Source organism: Protopterus annectens, chromosome 11.part0 (assembly GCF_019279795.1).
Source record: "Protopterus annectens isolate FY-2018-M chromosome 11.part0, PAN1.0, whole genome shotgun sequence".
Taxonomy (NCBI): Eukaryota; Metazoa; Chordata; order Ceratodontiformes; family Protopteridae; genus Protopterus; species Protopterus annectens.
In genome coordinates this window covers 1525512650-1525532373 of record NC_056745.1, presented here as the reverse complement: position 1 = coordinate 1525532373, position 19724 = coordinate 1525512650, and positions in this window count along the sequence as shown.

Sequence of the window (19724 nt, the reverse complement as noted above, 5' to 3'; positions counted from 1 at the left end):
TTAGCTGTGCCTAGGAAACCTACTTATTTTAACCTTAGCAGCATTATCTAGTGGTGGAAAGCACTATTCAGGACTTTTAAAAAATATTCTTATTATTTCCTGTTATGGCTTTTTTGCTTTTATAATCAGTATTTTTGAGGAATGTGATGGAAAGTGCCATTAACTCTGAGAGTTCTGCATGCACAAAGAATATTAAATCGTTTTATTCTCCAGTATGGCACATTAAAAATAGAGAAACATCTAAAAATATATGAAGTGATTTATTTTCTGTCATTGTGATTGAGAATAATCAGTACATAATGTTTTTCTTTCTCAAAAAGACTGCAGTAGGATTGCATATCTGCATCGCTTGGGGGAAGTCTCTCAGATATTCTTTGACAGACCAATGATAATCTGAAGTCAGTCTGTCTGCCACAGTAAAGCTTTGCCAGTTTCTGTGTATTAACTGTGCAAGTCTCACATACAGAAGGGAATAGAGCATTTAGTCTAAATTTAATAGAGACAAAGTGGCAAAAACCTGAATTTTACTATTTTGTAATGGAAGCTAGAGGTGTTTGGGAGGATTTTTACATTTTGCTACTATACAATAAAAACAGGATGTAGTCTATCAAGGATTGTCAGCATGTAAAGTGTCAGCTACAGGAATGCTTCTGAAACTTTGCACATGCATTGGAAATTTGTGTGTGTGTGTGTGTGTGTGTGTGTGTGTGTGTGTGTGTGTGTGTGTGTGTGTGTGTGTGTGTGTGTGCGTGTGTGCGTGTGTGTGCGTGTGTGTGACTATGAATTGCTACAGTTTGTTGATGAAAAAGCATCTATGTGCAGGTGCCAGGAGGAACACTCATAGAAATTGAGTCCTTCACCCAAGACGCATGCATGTGCACACACACACACACACACACACACACACACACACACACACACACACACACACACACACACACACAAACACACACACACACACACACACATGCAACATACACTCACATGCACACACTAGATCTCACAAAAGCCATTCACGCACATACTCCCATAGTCCCACTCACATACTTATGGATGATGACTCCTTCATCTAGGACACATACGCGCGCACACACACACACACACACACACACACACACACACACACACACACACACACACACACACACACACAGTCATACACTCACATGCACACAGTAGAACTCACAATAGCCATTCACATACATGCACCCATAATCCCTCTCACATACTCATGGATGCTGACTCCTTCACCCAGGACACATACACACATGCACACACATACACACAAACACACACACATACATGCACTACAATTCACAATAGCCATTCATGCAAAAGCAATCCATAACCCCACTCACATACTCTCACAGAGGTCATATCCCCAAAAACACTTCCATTCACACGCTATTCACCTCCAATGTCTGCTTGTGCAGGCTGAAATCGATCAATCATTGAAAGACAAAAAGCAGGTATCAGAAAAATGTGACACACACTATGCCTTTGGAACCCTGCCCTGTCTTCCACTTGCATAGTTTGGATGTCTTTGAATCTTAAACTATGCAAGTACATCTTTGTTTATTTATTTTTTTTAATTTGTTGACTGGGGTACAGAACTGCTCTTCATGGACCTTTTTCAGACTTAGCCTGGGAGTGGCAACTGGTTAATTGACATACTCAAAGTCACACAGTTATGAAACTGAGGCTAAAAGAATCAAACCCTGCAACCACCTGACCTTTAACTAGGCAGTATTTTGGAAAACTCTTTTATATAACTCCTCCTATAGGATGCCACATTTGTATGTGGCTCTCTGAATCTTGATGCTTAGCATGCACAGTGGAGATTCTGTGCAATGTGGGTGGTCTACGAAACAGAATGATATTGTGAAATATGCAAAAAAGCTTGTGCTCATATTGCATAAATTGCAGGTGACATGTACCTCCTTTAATAGCACAAACTGAATGAACATAGCATATATAAATATTTAGCACTGTTTTTAATAATACCTAAAGGTAAGAAAAGCAGTCACTTTTTTAACCTTATGTCTCTCTCTGTCATTTCACTTTATGAAAATTTGCTAATATATATTTTTTTAATCTATGGGTACTGTTGATGACTTTCAAAGATTTTATGCACGGTTCAACCATGCATTGCAATTAAGGCTAGTTCTTTTCACCCAATTGCGAGAATTGTAAAGTTTTTTTCATAAAGATAATCAAAAGGGTGAGTGAATTGTTTTTTGCTTTTCTTGAGGTAAGAAGCTCATTTTAAAAGGGAAAAGGGTTAGTGATGTTTAGTAACTCATTTAGCTCACATGTGCAATCAGGCAGCTTCGTAACAGCTACGCAAGTGTGAGAGGTTGTCAGCATAACCATTCCATCACCAAATCCAGTTTGTTATTGTTGCAATGTTAAGACATGCAGAATCAATGTTTCTAAGGTACATTTGTTGGTTATTTTGAAGCAGTGGTCCCTTAAGATGAAATAACAATAAATACAGTTTAATTTCATGCAGATTGCAAAGCTGATCAGTATTGTTGCAGCAAAAACATCACCCATGCCAATGTTCAGGAAAACCTGCACAATGAATGCTATCAATTAAATATAGTCACTGGACTTTCAAGTGCTTATCTTAAATGTTTTTATCAAAATTATTTAAAACATCAGTAACACAGTGTGTATTTGACCATTTCAGTTAGCAGTAGTCAGAAGAGTTGATATTAATACTGGATAGCAGCCAACTTGGTCGACTACAACTAGCATGTTATCGCCACCACACAACCTTGCAGTATTTTTGTTCCACATAATACATGTAGTGTGCTAGTGTTTGCATTGGCACCTACCTTTCTACACAGAGCTATAGTAGCTTCATATGCTGCAGAGCATTGTCACTCTAGAATAGCAAGTGAGAAAGGGTGAGTGAGAGAGAGAGAGAGAGAGAGAGAGAGAGAGCTACAGATCTATGAATACGGGAACAGTATTATCCAGTGACTAAAGGGAATTCACTGCAAGATGACCAGCAGAATGTTCCATTTTGGGAAGCTGCTACAGAAGGTAAGCTGCTAATATGGTAAAACGTGCAGACACTTTTCTAACTTGTTGCTTTGTCTGCCCAGATCTGTTGCTTACTGTAAAGAGATGTATGACAAAGCTAGGTACTACCCTGTATCTAAATATTTGTATTTACAATCAGGGATTCTTTAAAGCACTTCATACCTCATAAATGTGCGCGCGCACGTGTGTGTGTGTGTGTGTGTGTGTGTGTGTGTGTGTGTGTGTGTGTACACATACATATTGCGTGTGTAAGTTGATTATCAGCACAATAATCACTGCAAAATCATCCTCAAATAACACACGTCAACCATATGATTTAGCTAAAGCCCTCAACATTGAAAACCTATAGAATGTCTTAAATAAAGAGCCAGGACACACAAAACACTATACCAAAACATGTCAACATATTTTAACTCATCTTGCACATGGAAGTTAATGCATTTGACTTCAAATAACCAAGCATAGCACAGGAGGCACTGCTCTGAGAAATGGTTTTCTTCTTACCATGAAAATACTTTTTCTTCCATGGTGGCACATGAACTCTAGTGGACAAATGAGCATTAAGTCATAAACAACAATCTGTTTCATTACTGAAACATCCTTAAGAGCTGACAAATATAACAAATTTCTCAAGTGAGATTCTAATTCTCCTGTGCTCACCATTCAGACAAATCAGTCACATTTCTAATCACAGTTGGGAAATATGGGAAAATGTTGATATGGAATAGGACCATACAATTTCTAAAGTATCCATACAAGTAGGTATCCTCAAGTAATTTCAAAGAAATCTTTGATGGAATGGAGGAACAAAGATTTAAACTCCTGGCAACCACTTACTGTTTCTGGCAATGGCAGAAATGCAACTTTTTTTTTTTTTTTTTTTTTTAGTACAAGTTGCAAAGACACATCTATACCATAAAAGGGGAACAGCTCTAAACTCTATAATTTCCATGACATTTTCTGGTTGTAATAAAAAAAAAAGTTTTTACAGTTGTTTTTTTCAAAATGAGATAATATGACCTGAGGTGTTATTGCCCCACTTTTAGATTTCATCTGCTCAAACATGATACCAAAACAACAGTTATGCTTTCAACAACTTGTTTGCTATTACACTAAACAATAATGATACACACTTAATAACTCCATGACATTTTATGAAGCCATGTGTCATATACGGTCAATGACATACGTAAGTCTTATCAACCATCCATAATGATGTCAATCATAAGTCAATTCATTTTCACCCCCTTAACAACACTACCAAAATGAAAACCAATGTGCCTTTTACTCTCTTGTATATAAACTGCCATGGCAGTGGCATCTGATCCACTAAAGATACAACAACTTATTAACATGTTAGGGATGTGACCTTCCACACTTCCAACCTGTGCTCTTCATTCTATGTTTCATCCTCAGCATCAATCAGCTTCCTGCATGATAACTCAACTGCAACATCTGTAGAAGTAGTGGTTACCACATCCTTCACAAAGAGGGAAGGGGATTCTGTGACATTCTGGTTCATAAATATCCTCCACAATGAGGAAAGGGTGACACTGTGGCCCTTACACATTGTCCACAGTGAGGAAAAGAGATTGAGAGACATTCCGACCCTTACATACTCTCGACAGTGAGTGAAGGGGATTATGTCACATTATCCCCATTACACATCCTCCACAATGAGGGAAGGGGATTGCATGACATTCTGGTCCTTACACATCCTCCACAAAGAGAGCAGAGGATCCTGTGACATTCTGGTCCTTATATACCCTCGACAATGAGTGAAGGGGATTGTTTGGCATTCTAATTCTTAACTATCCTCCACAATGAGGAGAGGATATTGCATGACATTCTGATCCTTACCCATCATCCACAATGAGGGAAGGGGATTCTGGTCCTTACACATCATCCACAGTGAGGAAAAGACATTGTGAGACATTCTGTCCCTTACATACCCTCGACAGTGAGTGAAGGGGATTATGTCACATTATCCCCCTTACACATCCTCCACAATGAGCGAAGGGGATTGCATAACATTCTAGTCCTTACTCATTCTCCAAAATGAGGGAAGGGGATTGTGTGACATTCTGGTCCTTATACATCATCTGCAATGAGGGAAGGGGATTGTGTCATATTCTGGTCCTTAAATATCCTTTACAATAAGGGAAGGGGATTGCAGGACGTTATCATCCTTACATACCCTCCGCAATTAGGGAAGGGAATTGTGTGACATTCTGGTCCTTATACATCATCCACAATGAGGGAAGGGGATTGCATGACATTCTGGTCCTTACAAATCCTCCACAATTAGGGAAGGGAATTGTGTGAAATTCTGGTCCTTAATCATCATCCACAATGAGGGAAGGGGTTTGCGTAACATTCTGGTCCTTACACATCATCCACAATGATGGAAGGGGGATTGAGTGACATTCTGGTCCTTACACAGCATCTACAGTGAGGGAAGGAGATTATGTGATATTCTAATCCTTACACATCATCATCAATGAGGGAAGGAGATTTTGTGACATTCTGTTCCTTTCCTTATATACCTTCCAAAATGAAGGGAGGAGATGGTGTCACATTCTGGTCCTTACACATCATCCACACTGAGAGAAGAGGATTGAGTGACATTCTGGTCCTTACAAATCCTCCATAATGAGGGAAGGGGATTGTGTCATATTCTTGTACTTACACATCCTCCACAATAAGGGAAGGGGATTGTGTGACATTCTGATCCTTAACCATCCTCCACAAAGAAGGAAACATCCTCCACAATAAGGGAAGGGGACTATGGGATATTATCATCCTTATATACTCTCCATAATTAGGGAAGAAATTTTGTTATATTCTGGTCCTTACATATCCTCTACAATAAGGGAAGGGGATTGTGTTACATTGTGGTCCTTAAAAATCCTCCACAATGAGTGAAGGGGATTGTGGGATATTATAATCCTTACATATCTTCCACAATTAACAAAGGGAATTGTGAGGCATTCTGGTCCTTCCATATCCTATACAATGAGCGAAGGGGATTGAGTGACATTCTGGTCTTTACAAATCCTCCACAATGAGGGAAGGGGGATTGTGTCATATTCTTGTACTTACACATCCTCCACAATAAGGGAAGGGGATCGTGTGACATTCTGATCCTTAACCATCCTCCACAAAGAAAGAAGGGGATTGTGAGGCATTCAGGCCCTTACACTTTCTCCACAATGAGGGAAAGGGATTGTGTTACATTCTGGTCCTTACACATCCTCTACAATAAGTGAAGGGGACTATGGGATATTATCATCCTTACATACTCTCCATAATTAGGGAAGTAATTGTGCTACATTCTGGTCCTTACATATCCTCTACAATAAGGGAAGAGGATTGTGTTACATTGTGATCCGTAAACATCATCCACAATGAGGGAAGGGGGTTGTGAGATATTCAGGCCCTTACACATCCTCCACAATGAGTGAAGGGGATTGTGGGATATTATCATCCTTACATATCCTCCACAATTAGCAAAGGGAATTGTGTGACATTCAGGTTCTTACATATCCTATACAATGAGGGAAGGTGATTGTGTAACATTCTGGTCCTTACATATCCTATACAATTAGGGAAGGTAATTGTGTTACATTCTGGTCCTTACATATCCTATACAATGAGGGAAGGTGATTGTGTGACATTCTGGTCCTTACATATCCTATACAATGAGGGAAGGTGATTGTGTGACATTCTGGTCCTTACATATCCTATACAATGAGGGAAGGTGATTGTGATACATTCTGGTCCTTACATATCCTATACAATGAGGGAAGGTGATTGTTTGACATTCTGGTTCTTACATATCCTATACAATGACGAAAGGTGATTGTGTCACATTCTGGTCCTTACATATCCTATACAATGAGGGAAGGTGATTGTGTTACATTCTGGTGCTTACTTATCCTATACAATGAGGGAAGGTGATTGTGATACATTCTGGTCCTTACATATCCTATACAATGAGGGAAGGTGATTGTTTGACATTCTGGTTCTTACATATCCTATACAATGAGGGAAGGTGATTGTGTTACATTCTGGTCCTTACATATCCTATACAATGAGGGAAGGTGATTGTGTTACATTCTGGTGCTTACATATCCTATACAATGAGGGAAGGTGATTGTTTGACATTCTGGTTCTTACATATCCTATACAATGAGGGAAGGTGATTGTTTGACATTCTGGTTCTTACATATCCTATACAATGACGAAAGGTGATTGTGTCACATTCTGGTCCTTACATATCCTATACAATGAGGGAAGGTGATTGTGTCACATTCTGGTCCTTACATATCCTATACAATGAGAGAAGGTGATTGTGTTACATTCTGGTCCTTACATATCCTATACAATGAGGGAAGGTGATTGTGTCACATTCTGTTCCTTACATATCCTATACAATGAGAGAAGGTGATTGTGTTACATTCTGGTCCTTACATATCCTATACAATGAGGGAAGGTGATTGTGTCACATTCTGGTCCTTACATATCCTATACAATGAGGGAAGGAGAATGTGTGACTTTCTGATTCTTACACATCCTCCACAATAAGGGATTGGGAACGGGTGATATTTGAGCCCCTACACTGAGTTTGCAATTACACGTTACAGTCATCAGAGGTGTGCAAGTGTAGACTAGATTATTATGACTCATCGTTGGACTGTATTAACATTACCTCCCGTTATCTCCACAATATTAAGGCAGCATCAGATGACAAGCCTAACACCACATAATAGTCACTTATTTTTCTTTTTATACCTAAATAATTACAGGTGTTGATCACACTAAATAGGTGCATTTACATAATATCCACCCAGTGTGTCTGGACCTGACTTAGAACCATTTGTACTTGTTATCACGCAAAAGACACTTAAACTAAAGACAGACTTATATGTGGATTACTGCCTATGCAATGATATATGTACTTCCCCTGTGCAGCAATTAGAGTTTGATATGAACACACACACACACACACACACACACACACGCACACACATCTGTCTATATTGACTCTATGTAAGGGCCTGAATATCTCACAGTCCCCTTATACTTATATGTTTACAGCTCATCTGGTGTGGTGGTACATTCCCCTGACTATAGTGTTCAGGGTCATGGTTTCAACACTTGGGACTGATGCTTAAAGCACAGCACTCCTATGAAGCTATACACACACACACACACACACACACACACACACACACACACACACACACACACACACACATATATATATATATATATATATATATATATATATATATATAAAATGTATTTATATATTTTTTATTTTTATTTAACATATATTTACTGGGAAAATCCCACTTGGACAGAGCCCATTTTCAGCAGAGGCCCAATGAGAAGGGCTCCAGATGCATGTTTTTGGAATGTGGAGGAAACTGACACACCTGAAGGAAACTCATGCAAACACAAGCAGACATTCAGTGCAGACTCCACACAGAAGGTACCCCACCTGAGAATCAAACCAGAGAACCTCTTGCTGTGAGGCGACAGCACTACCCAGCTATGTATCTATAGCTATATTTATTGATATTTGATATATATATATATATATCTATATATATATATATATATATATATATATATATCTATATATATATCTATATATATATATATATATATATATATATATATATATATATATATATATATATATATATATATATATATATATTTTCGTAGATGTATGTATGTATGTGTGTATGTGTGTGTCTGTGTGTGTGTATATATATATATATATATATATATATATATACACACACACACATATATATATATATATATATATATGTATACACACACACACACACACACACACACACACACACACACACATATATATATATATATCTATATATTTATGTATTTATGTATATATATATATATATATATATATATATATATATTTATGTATTTATATATATATATATATATATATATATATATATATATTTATGTATTTATATATATATATATATATATATATATTTATGGGGCCACTTCTAAATCTTGAAAGCTCATAATCTTGAAATTCAAAATACTGAAGTCAAAATCTTGAAAGTTCAAAATACTGAAAACTCAAAATACTGAATTTCATAATATTGAAAAAAGTGCAGGATTCTGACACTTACTATACTCCAGCAAAAGTACATAGAGAAACAAATAAAAGACAAAGCATATTAGTTTACTCCAACTATTAGAAGGGGGAAAAGCCCTCCTTAACACCCCCATGTGAGGCGCTGTGCCCCCCTTACCACCTGCTACTTAAATATATGAACTCCGAGATTGGAGTTTACTACACTAAGATGAGTTATGTTGTTGTATAGAAAATTAAAAGGGAACATGACTAAGGTTACAACAGGCAGTCATGAAGCACATAATGGTATGCTTGCCATTTTCTTCTGTGGAGTGCGATCTCGGAGTTGATATATTTAAGTAGCAGGGGATGTGGACTTGCCCCCCTGCTTATAGTTGAAGAAGAGTAATATGTTTTGTTATGTCATTGGGTTGGAATATTGTAAGTGCTGGTGTACTCTGTTTTTCAATATTATGAAATTCAGTATTTTGAGTTTTCAGTATTTTGAACTTTCAGGATTTTGGCTTCAGTATTTGAATTTCAAGATTATGAGCTTTCAAGATTTAGAAGCAGACCTATATAAATTTCGACATTTCAAAACTTCAAATTTCTTATGGTCATGCCCATAAGATTAAAGTTTTGAAACTTTGAAATGTAAATAAAAAAAAAATAAAAACATAAAAATCTTTTTTTATGCTTTTGCAGGGGGCAAGCACTCCTGCATTCCCCACACCCGCTGCTAATTAAATATACCAACTCTGAGATTGCACTACTGTGAGGAAAATGGTAAATATTCCTTTCTGAGTTGCATTTCGATCTCCATTCAAAACATTCAAAGTTTCAAAACTTTGATCTTATGGTGTCAGTTTTTTATGTTCAAAGGTTTGAAACTTCGAGCTTTTGAAGGGGATATATATATATATATATATATATATATATATATATATATATATATATATATACATACACACACACACACACACATCTATATATATATATATATATATATATATATATATATATATATAGATTGCTCTCATTAAAAAAATTAAACACCTAAATATTGATGTCCCTAACATCAACAGAAAATACTTAAAATTATGATATCAATAATGCAATGCATATGCTCTGATACATAATCTTGGAGTATGTAACTTTAAAACAATACTTTTTGCATGTGGCCAAGCCACCTGCACGCTCCCCATTTTGTGGGCTGCAACCCTTGCACTCCATGTTGTTTATACTTCTCTGAGATCACAGAATCATGAAAGTGGGATATTCCTCAATACCAGTAATGTGATAACACCAATAGTCAATTCCTCTCTGGTTAGCTCCAACCACAAACTAATTACCATGGAAATCCACATCTCAGCCACATCACCAGCAAAGGTAACTACAATGAAAAACTTCTCCAAAGCTGACTTTGTGCTCCTAAAAACAGAAGTGGCTAACTTCACGGCACCCATGCAAATGGAAAATAGATGGCTGACTGCCAAATCATACACCAATGCACTGTACGAACACGTAAGTAAATGCATGGAACTAGCCATACCCAACAGAACCAAGATGCTCTCCTTCAAAAAAGAAAGCAAATCTGATGGTCTCCTGCCATTAAAAACTCTACAACAGAAGGAGGAAACTGATGCTGAATAAGGTGAAGTCCCAAGACTGGAAAAACTCCCTTATCAACCTCAACAAAAAGTTGAGATCCCTCATCAAAACTGCTAAAGCTAGCTATAAATCCAGAATTGTGTCAGACACTAAAAGCAACCACAAAGCCTTCTACAGTTATATCAAGAATTTCCATGGCAATACCCAGATTTGCTCTAAGTTACTACACAATGGTACCTCCTATACTGAGCCAACAGATATTTCCAACATACTGGCTGGCAGATTCAGTGCCAGCTTTACCCCCCCCCCCCCAAAGGACCAGACACAATACCGGATGAATTCCAGACACCAAGCATTACTGCAGTACAGGTTAAAGCTGCATTGTCCAATGCCAATAATACAGCTTCCACAGGACCCAACCATATCCCTGGCTGTGTTCTACATGAACTACAAAGTGAACTGGCACCACACCTGTGTGCCCTGTTCAATCACAGCCTCACCTACTACAGAATGGCACAATGCTGCAGTCATCCCTCTCCATAAAGGGGGAGTGACTACAGAACCTGGGAATTATCACCCCATTAGCCTGACAAGTCTGATATGTAAAGCTGTAGAGCGCATCATCATGGACCTAATTAACAAGGATATAGGGGAATCTCCAAACTCTGGATCCCATGCAATTTGGTTTTGTGAAGGGTCGATCATGCCAGCTCAACCTGGTTGATTTCTTTGAGTCAGTCACCAGAGCTGTGAATGAAGGCAAGGTGGTTCATGCAGCCTACTTTCATCTGGCCAAGGCCTTTGATACCATTCTTCACTCAGGAATTATTGATAGACTCACCAAACTAGGCATCAGCCCCTATATCAGTAGGTGCATTATAAATTGGCTCACAGATAGAAACCCACAGTGTGAAAGTAGCAGACTCCAAGTCAGACTGCCTACCAGTCATGAGTGGAGTCCCACAGGAATCAGTCCTGGGTCCTCTCCTGTTTGGGATCTATTCTCAGAAGTCCAGGCCAACACAGAGGAACTCTGACTAAGTTCACTAACGATTGCAAGCTTGGAGCCATTATTAACTCCCCAAGTGATGTAGAGATCCTACATAAAGACCTCACTGAGAGCAACAACTGGTGTCAAAACCATGGCCTTAAGCTTAATGCCAAAAAATGTGTCATCATTCCCTTTGGAAAAACTCAGTTCCCACTAATTACCACATTTATGGTAGCCCACTGAACAATGAAGGTATTATAAAAGATTTGGGGACACAGGTTGTCAGCAACCTCATCTTCGACCACCACATTGCCACTGTTGTCAGAAAGTCCTTCTATGTGGCACATCTCATTACCAAGGGTTTTGCATCCAGGAAGAAAGAGGTCATCATCTCTCTCTACTCTTCTCTCATTAGACCAATCATTGAGTATAATGCCCCATTTGGCATGTACCTCACTAAACACCTACAACAGCTGGAAAGGCTGCAAAAGTACCTCATAAAGAAGATCCTAGGCCTTAAACACATTCCCTACATAGACAGACTCAAAAAACTCCTGCTTTTCTCTGTCTCGTATCATCTGTTAAGAGGCGATCTCTGCTTTACATACAAAGCGATGTCTGACCCAGCTCTGTTAGAAATGTTACACCTAAAGAAATCCCAATCCCTCCATACCACATACTTCAGGGACTTCAGTCTCATTACCACAATCAATACAACATGCTGGAGGGAGAGGTTCATAACCCAGAGACTGCTCATGGTCTGAAATAGACTTCCAATATATGTCAAGCAGAGCACCTCACTAGCCTTTTTCAAGAGAAATCTTGATGAGTGGATGGGAAATAGAAAGTTCACCTCAGGGATCACTCCAGTAGCTCTACTTGATAGAGGCACCAGGAACTAATGGCGGCATGTTGCCAGGGCACTTCTATGGGCTACACTTGTAAAGGCTTCAGGGCTATTGGCCTAGTACACACCTATGAACATATCAACATAGTGTAACTGTCGACTATCTGTTTTACTGGGCAAAGTGTTTCAACTAAGATCATGTTGACCTTATTGTAGCTATCGATATAGATATAGATGTATAATGATCCCCACCCCAACACCACACACACACACACACACACACACACACACACACACACACACACACACACACACACACACACACACACACACACAGCTGTGTGCATAGTAGCATAATGGATATAATTGCTGTCTTGCACACCTTAGTTTTTCCAGTTCAGTTTGTTGTTGCTTGGGTCCCTTGTTATGTGGAACCTTTATACCTTTTCTGCATCCAAGAGGGATTTTACTGGGTGCTTTATTTTGCTCTGACATCACAGACGTAGCGCAGGTAAATCAAATTTCCTTTAGGTGTGAGTATGTGCTGTAAGTGCTTGATTGCATGATTGTATGTATGTGTTTCCTGTGAATGACTGGTACACTATTCTGGACTTTTTCCTTTAAGTATGCCTATTTGCACACTATTTAGGTTAATAATTCAGTGTGTCTAATTCCATTAGGGAATGTGGCATACGACATGATTCAGCAATCTGCTACAAGATGAGCTGTACAATCTAATACTAAGGAACAATGAAACGACTAGACAGAACTGAACACACAGCCCATTGTTTGGCAGGACAGTGGATGAAATGTGGCATAGTCATCACACTTGTGCAACTATGTTATAATAGTGCAACTGCGAGTTTCAGGCAGCAGTTTACTGATGAAAGTGAGTAAATGAAAGCTGCAAAGGAGGAATGGCTTTTATTTTCAAATTTATTTATTTTATGATGTTTTTGTTGACTGGGTTTAGTAAAAGGAAAAAAACTGTTCAGCAGAGTCCTAGGGAGAAAAGCTCCAACATATTTCAAACATTTTTAAATATACATTTAGTAACATACATGAACAGAACTGCAATCAAACATTAACGTGTGTAAATGAAAGCTGCAAAGGAGGGATGGCTTTTATTTTCAAATTTATTTATTTTATGATGTTTTTGTTAACTGGGTTTGTTTGACTGGGTTTAGTAAAAAAAAAAAAAAACTGTTCAGCAGAGTCCTGGGGAGAAAAGCTCCAACATATTTCAAACATTTTTAAATATACATTTAGTAACATACATGAACAGAACTTAAGCAGTTTACATTAGCAATCAAACATTAAAGTGTGTAAATAAAAGCTGCAAAGGAGGGATGGCTTTTATTTTCAAATTTATTTATTTTATGATGTTTTTGTTAACTGGGTTTGTTTGACTGGGTTTAGTAAAAAAAAAAAAAAAAACTGTTCAGCAGAGTCCTGGGGAGAAAAGCTCCAACATATTTCAAACATTTTTAAATATACATTTAGTAACTAACATACATGAACAGAACTTAAGCAGTTTACATTAGCAATCACACGTATATTTGCTAATTAGACTACTTTCATATGAAACCGCGGTAGTGGTGCTGCGGTAGCGTTGTCGCCTCACAGCAAGACGTTGTCCCGTTCGATTCTCAGCTAGAGCGTCTTCTGTGTGGAGGCATGCATGAATGGGCGTGCCTTCATTGAAGGTTGTGCGTCAGGGCTGGTAACTTGGCACATAAAAATCCACTACCAAACATTAGCGGACCGGAGTTCTGCTGTGGCGACCCCTAACTGGGATAAGCCTAAAGACACAACAAAAAAGACTACTTTCATATTCAAAAAGAAAAACTTTTACTGTGTAAAAGATAGTTGTGCATTTAGTAGATACTGGACATTGAACAACTGAAGTAGTGTATTAGTGAGTTTGTCAAATAGATAACAGATCTTGTGATTAGCTCTTTACCTATATCCTTCAGGTCAATACCCTCACTTCCATCCTTCAAAACTATTCTGAACAACTTCCTAGAAAAAGATGGCTCTATTCTTGCTCAACATCAAGATAAATTATAGCCTTAAGTGTGAACAAATGCCTATGAATACCTTACAGTTTGTTGCTCTCCCTTTTCCACTCCCTTCCTTACTTCTATCAATTTCTTTCCCCAGTTTTTTCTCTAAATATAGCATAAGCCAGCTTTTCTCTAATTTTATATTTCAATTCCTATTTTTATTATACTAAGTTACCTTCAATATCTCTATAAACTGGCAACATTGTTTCTAAATATTAAATTATTGTCATATAACTTGTATCTATTCTTAACCTCAAATTGTGTATTATTTGGTATAATTATTTAAACAGTACTTTTTTTGTATAATTTTTTAAAGACTGTAAAATTATTGCTTTTTAAATATTTTGTAATTCTTTGGAGCTTTTCTTCCCAAACCTCGACTAAATGATTGCTCCAACCTACTCGGACTTTCCCAGTAATCAAATGTCAATCAATAAATAAATAAATAAATAAGAGATTAGAAATTTAAAAAAATGGAAGTGAAGGAAGGAATTTGGCAGGGAACAAAATGTTAATACTGTAGTTGACAGAAGGGGGTATTAAGCAGATTAAGAGAAAATTATATCTGGCTATCATAAGGTTTATATTTGAAGTAAACAGGTGGGCTGGTTGTGAACAGTGCCACAAAACAAGATGCTAGTAAAACTGTTCAGATATTGGTGCAAATAGGTAAAGAGGGATAGGATTCAGACTGAACAGAAATGGTTTTACAATATGACACGCTGAATATTACAGTGGCATTTATCCTGTAATGCACGCAAGCAGATCCATTAATTTGATGGGTGAAGGTTTTGCTGTGTTTTAAACAGGTTTGCATTCTGAATGGATTTCAGTGGTTGTGGGATAGTTTTGGACACAGGGAATAAACATATTGATAATTGTTTATAGGAATGATTAAAGACAGTTGGCTGTTTTGTAATAATTCTGCTAATAACTCATGTATGGAGCATGGCACATTGGATTTTGAGTAAAGGTTCCAAATATTCACTGAAAAAATGTCTGCCAAGTGCATGCAGTGAAAGGCTTCACAGAAATAAGATATAACACTTGGTTTGTTATAGGGATGTACAAAGATATAACATATTTTTATCAGTTGCATTAATATTTGACTGATAAAACCAAGATGCCAGTATCAGTAATCAAGTTACATGTAAGGACTGGTGAAAGAATGTTGTATAACAGTGAAAGAAAGGCACTGACATTTGCATAAATAAAGATCTGGAAATGTGGCTATGTTATAACACTTTTGCTAACATTGCCCTTTTGTAGGGTGTTATGGGAGTTTGGTTTAGGAGTTTAAGACATACTGAAGAAATACAGCCTGACACAGATATTGACAGAAAGGTATTAATGAAAACAAAATGATAAAACATTTTTATAGTATAATGTAGGATGTATTGAAATATGCCTATAAATATTTTTCTAACAAAAAGGCAATTATACAAATGTCAGGCATTAGATTACAGTGAGGATGCCTGAGAGAAAGTTGTATAAGATCTGCGAGTTTCATCCATATGTAAATAAACATATATATATTTTTTGCTTTGTGCTGCCAGTGTTATGAAAACAAGCATGCTGCTATAATAAGTCTCCCTATGACTGTTTTACAGAGTTGGTTAAGCAGATTTTTGGTTCTGGTTTACAAAAAGGTCTTGAAAGCATACAGTCTGTCATGACCATGTATTGAAAAGCACAAGCAGAAATGAAAATATAACACTTTGCCTGTTACTGCAACAATGGGTTTACTTTATTTTACTGAAATAACAGTTAACCGAAATTTAAAACGTTGGGGCGACAACATCGAAACAACACTATAACACAAGCATTTGCCATATATTAGATGTTAGTTTAAAGGGATATACGTGTCTTTCTACTGAGTGGTTAAAGATGTAGAAGAGTATCGTATTGAATGTGCTTGTTTCACACAGGAAGTTAATCAGACTCCACTGAGAACATTTAGCTTTATAATAACAGTGTTGTTGCATTTGTCTTTACAAGAGTGTGTAGGGTGTCAGGACTAGTATGTAACATCTACAGCTTGTTTTTCATCGTTATAAGTTTCAGTGATGTAACGATTCATTATAGTGATGTTTTGATGTTGTCATCTTGAAGTTTTACATTTTAGTTAACTGTTATTTCTGCAAACTAATGCACACCCATATATATTTATATTAATAGTTCAGTGATAGGAATAGCCTGAGAGGAGATTCAGGTATCTGGTTAAAGAATATACAATGCTGCTCAGAGTCTCTGATTTTGGGCCACATAAATGAAGATACTGATATTTTTCTTAATTATTACTTATAAAAATGTGTACATTTTTATAATAAAATAACAGCTCCATTATGCAGTATGGTACCACAGAGCGCTTTCAAGTCTCCTTTCTGAAAACATGAAGTCTTATTGGATTTGGGGGTTAAAGGCAAAATTAAGATGCAAAGTTTTGGTACTGTGACATAAGAAAAAATAGGCAAAAATCTTTGAATTTCACTGGCAAAAACAAAAGATGTTACTAGTGTCACTACTGTAGAACAAATTAATTTATGTAAAAGAAAGTTGCATGGCATATGTAACTATGATTTGATATGATTATCATATTATCAAGATTATGATATGATATGATCATGATATGTAATTATCATGCAGTAGTATGTTAAACGAAATCCAAAAACCAGTTGAAATTAATCCAGTTATATGCCATCCATCCATCCATCCATCCATCCATCCATCCATCCATCCATCCATCCATCCATCCATCCATCCATCAATCCAGCCTCAACCCCTTTTTCCATTTTTTCAGATGGGGTCAGGGTGTCAAGAAAACAAGGTAAGTAAAATAAATATAAAGTAGGCATATGCTGGTAGTATATATTCAAATTATAAATGGGTTTAAATATATGAATTGCTACAAAGGGCACCAGGTCACAAAGGTCACCATGAAATCTTTAAAACAAAAGAGTGCAAATTGAGATAATGCAGTAGATATGATCCTTGAGCTTTAAAAATAAATACCTTTTAGAACAAGACCAATTTGGGAAAAGACGTTATTAACACCAAATATCCAATGAACCACAAAAACAGACTATCTAAACTAATATAAACTATTAGGTTTGGCTGCTGTAGTATGATTAGTATGGTAAAGTAATACACCTAAAATGCATTAAAAAATATACTCCACGGAAAGGAATTTGTCAGTTTATAAATAATATACTTAGATTCATAGGTTCATTGGTTCATAAATGTGCACATGACAATTGATCTAAAAGACCATTATGAGCTTAGTCACTGCAGTTTATCTGTTTCACCTGTCCATAAGGAACTGAGAAGCCAGACCTAGGGTGAATTTAATGCTATCAATTTATTTATCTAAGATTTACAGAGAATGAGAGAGTCTGGCCACAGTACAAGCTTATTTGAAATGTTTGGGTATCATTTTAGGAGAGGTATCTCCTGTTTTTCTGCCCCTGAATAAACCCATAAATTAATACACAACAAATATTCATATTTTCTCATCAATGCCTCCGTTATTAATAACAGCATTACATAAATAGTATATTATGAATTAAAACTGTCCAGATAGCTTTTTTCACTCCAACCACTCCATTTCACCCCACTCCACCCCTACTTTTTCACTACCTTTTCTCTTTCTAGGCTACTATATTTCTCTTCTTCTTTCTCTGTCCTTTCTTCTTCTTCTCAACCACTTCAAATTCCTCTTTTTTTCCCTAACCACATCTATTTTTTTCACTATTCTACAGTCTACCTAATCTTTACTTTTAACTTTTTTACGGTGTCATATCAATTATTTCCATTCCAATATATCTTCATTACAATTAATTAAAGTCAGTATCTAATATTTTATGCAAGTGATCCTTTGTCTTCCATCCTAAGATTTGGAACACCTCTTTATCCTTGTAACAAGGCATTAAAAAATCTCACTATCCTCATCCTTTTTGTTTGGAAGACTTAAACCTCATTCTTTATTTCTTGTAATACTGCCATTGAACTGATATGACATACGTTTTTATCCTTAACTGTACATATATCCCATGCTGAATTTTTTTTGTTACATAGTGTACTTTTGAATTTTCGCTGTTATTCTGAAACAAATGTAAAGTTTATTGGACACATACCTATATCTCAATGTTTGTGCTTAAGTTTTTTCTTGCTTTGTTTATTATTATGGTACAGGAGCTTTTCTCTCTGGGTTTTGGCTGAAAAGAGGTTACTTATTGCCCAGTCAGACATTACCTGTAAAGAAATGCAAAGAAAGAAAGAAACAAACAAATAAATGATTAATAAAATTCTTTTTGGAGCAGTATCTATCCAATCAAGACACTCTGTTTACATTATGATACAGAATTGTATTATGATGCAGATTTAGGCCCCTACAGCAGGTATTTGAGATGTTTCTAGTTTTATGAGAATGAAGGAGGTCGGTCAGGACACGATCATTTGCAGACTTATATGCCAAGCAGATAGCCTCATGTAGGAGTCTCAAAGAAACAAGGTAGAGTAAGAGAGCTTTCAGATTCTCCGGCTAGTTTAAGGATTTCATACCCCAGATTATTTGATGAGGAAACTTTTTTTTTCCTAGTTGGAACATATACTTGCATAGATACATACCAAAGAGCCAAAATTATATTCCAGTAGAGGTATAATAAACAGTTTGTTGTCCACAATATATCAGGTCAGCGTGTGAGCCAACATGTTCAGGAAAATGCAATGTCTTTATGCATGTATTTATTGTATAAGACATATGTAGACATGGGGAGAAATTGAAGTTGCATCCAGGAGACAGAAATTCATAAAAGAAATGACAGACAGAATCAGTAACTCCTGTGCAAACTGGAGTAATCACTTCAACATGAGCCACTCAAGAAATAGTACCTTTGGAGAAGGAAAACAAACCGCCACATTCAGTTATTGTTAATTCATATCAAGTTTAGAAAAAGATCAGCTATTAAAAATGAGTCTATATCAGTTCAACAAAACAGCTGAAGTTCGAACATCATATGTTTGAACTTC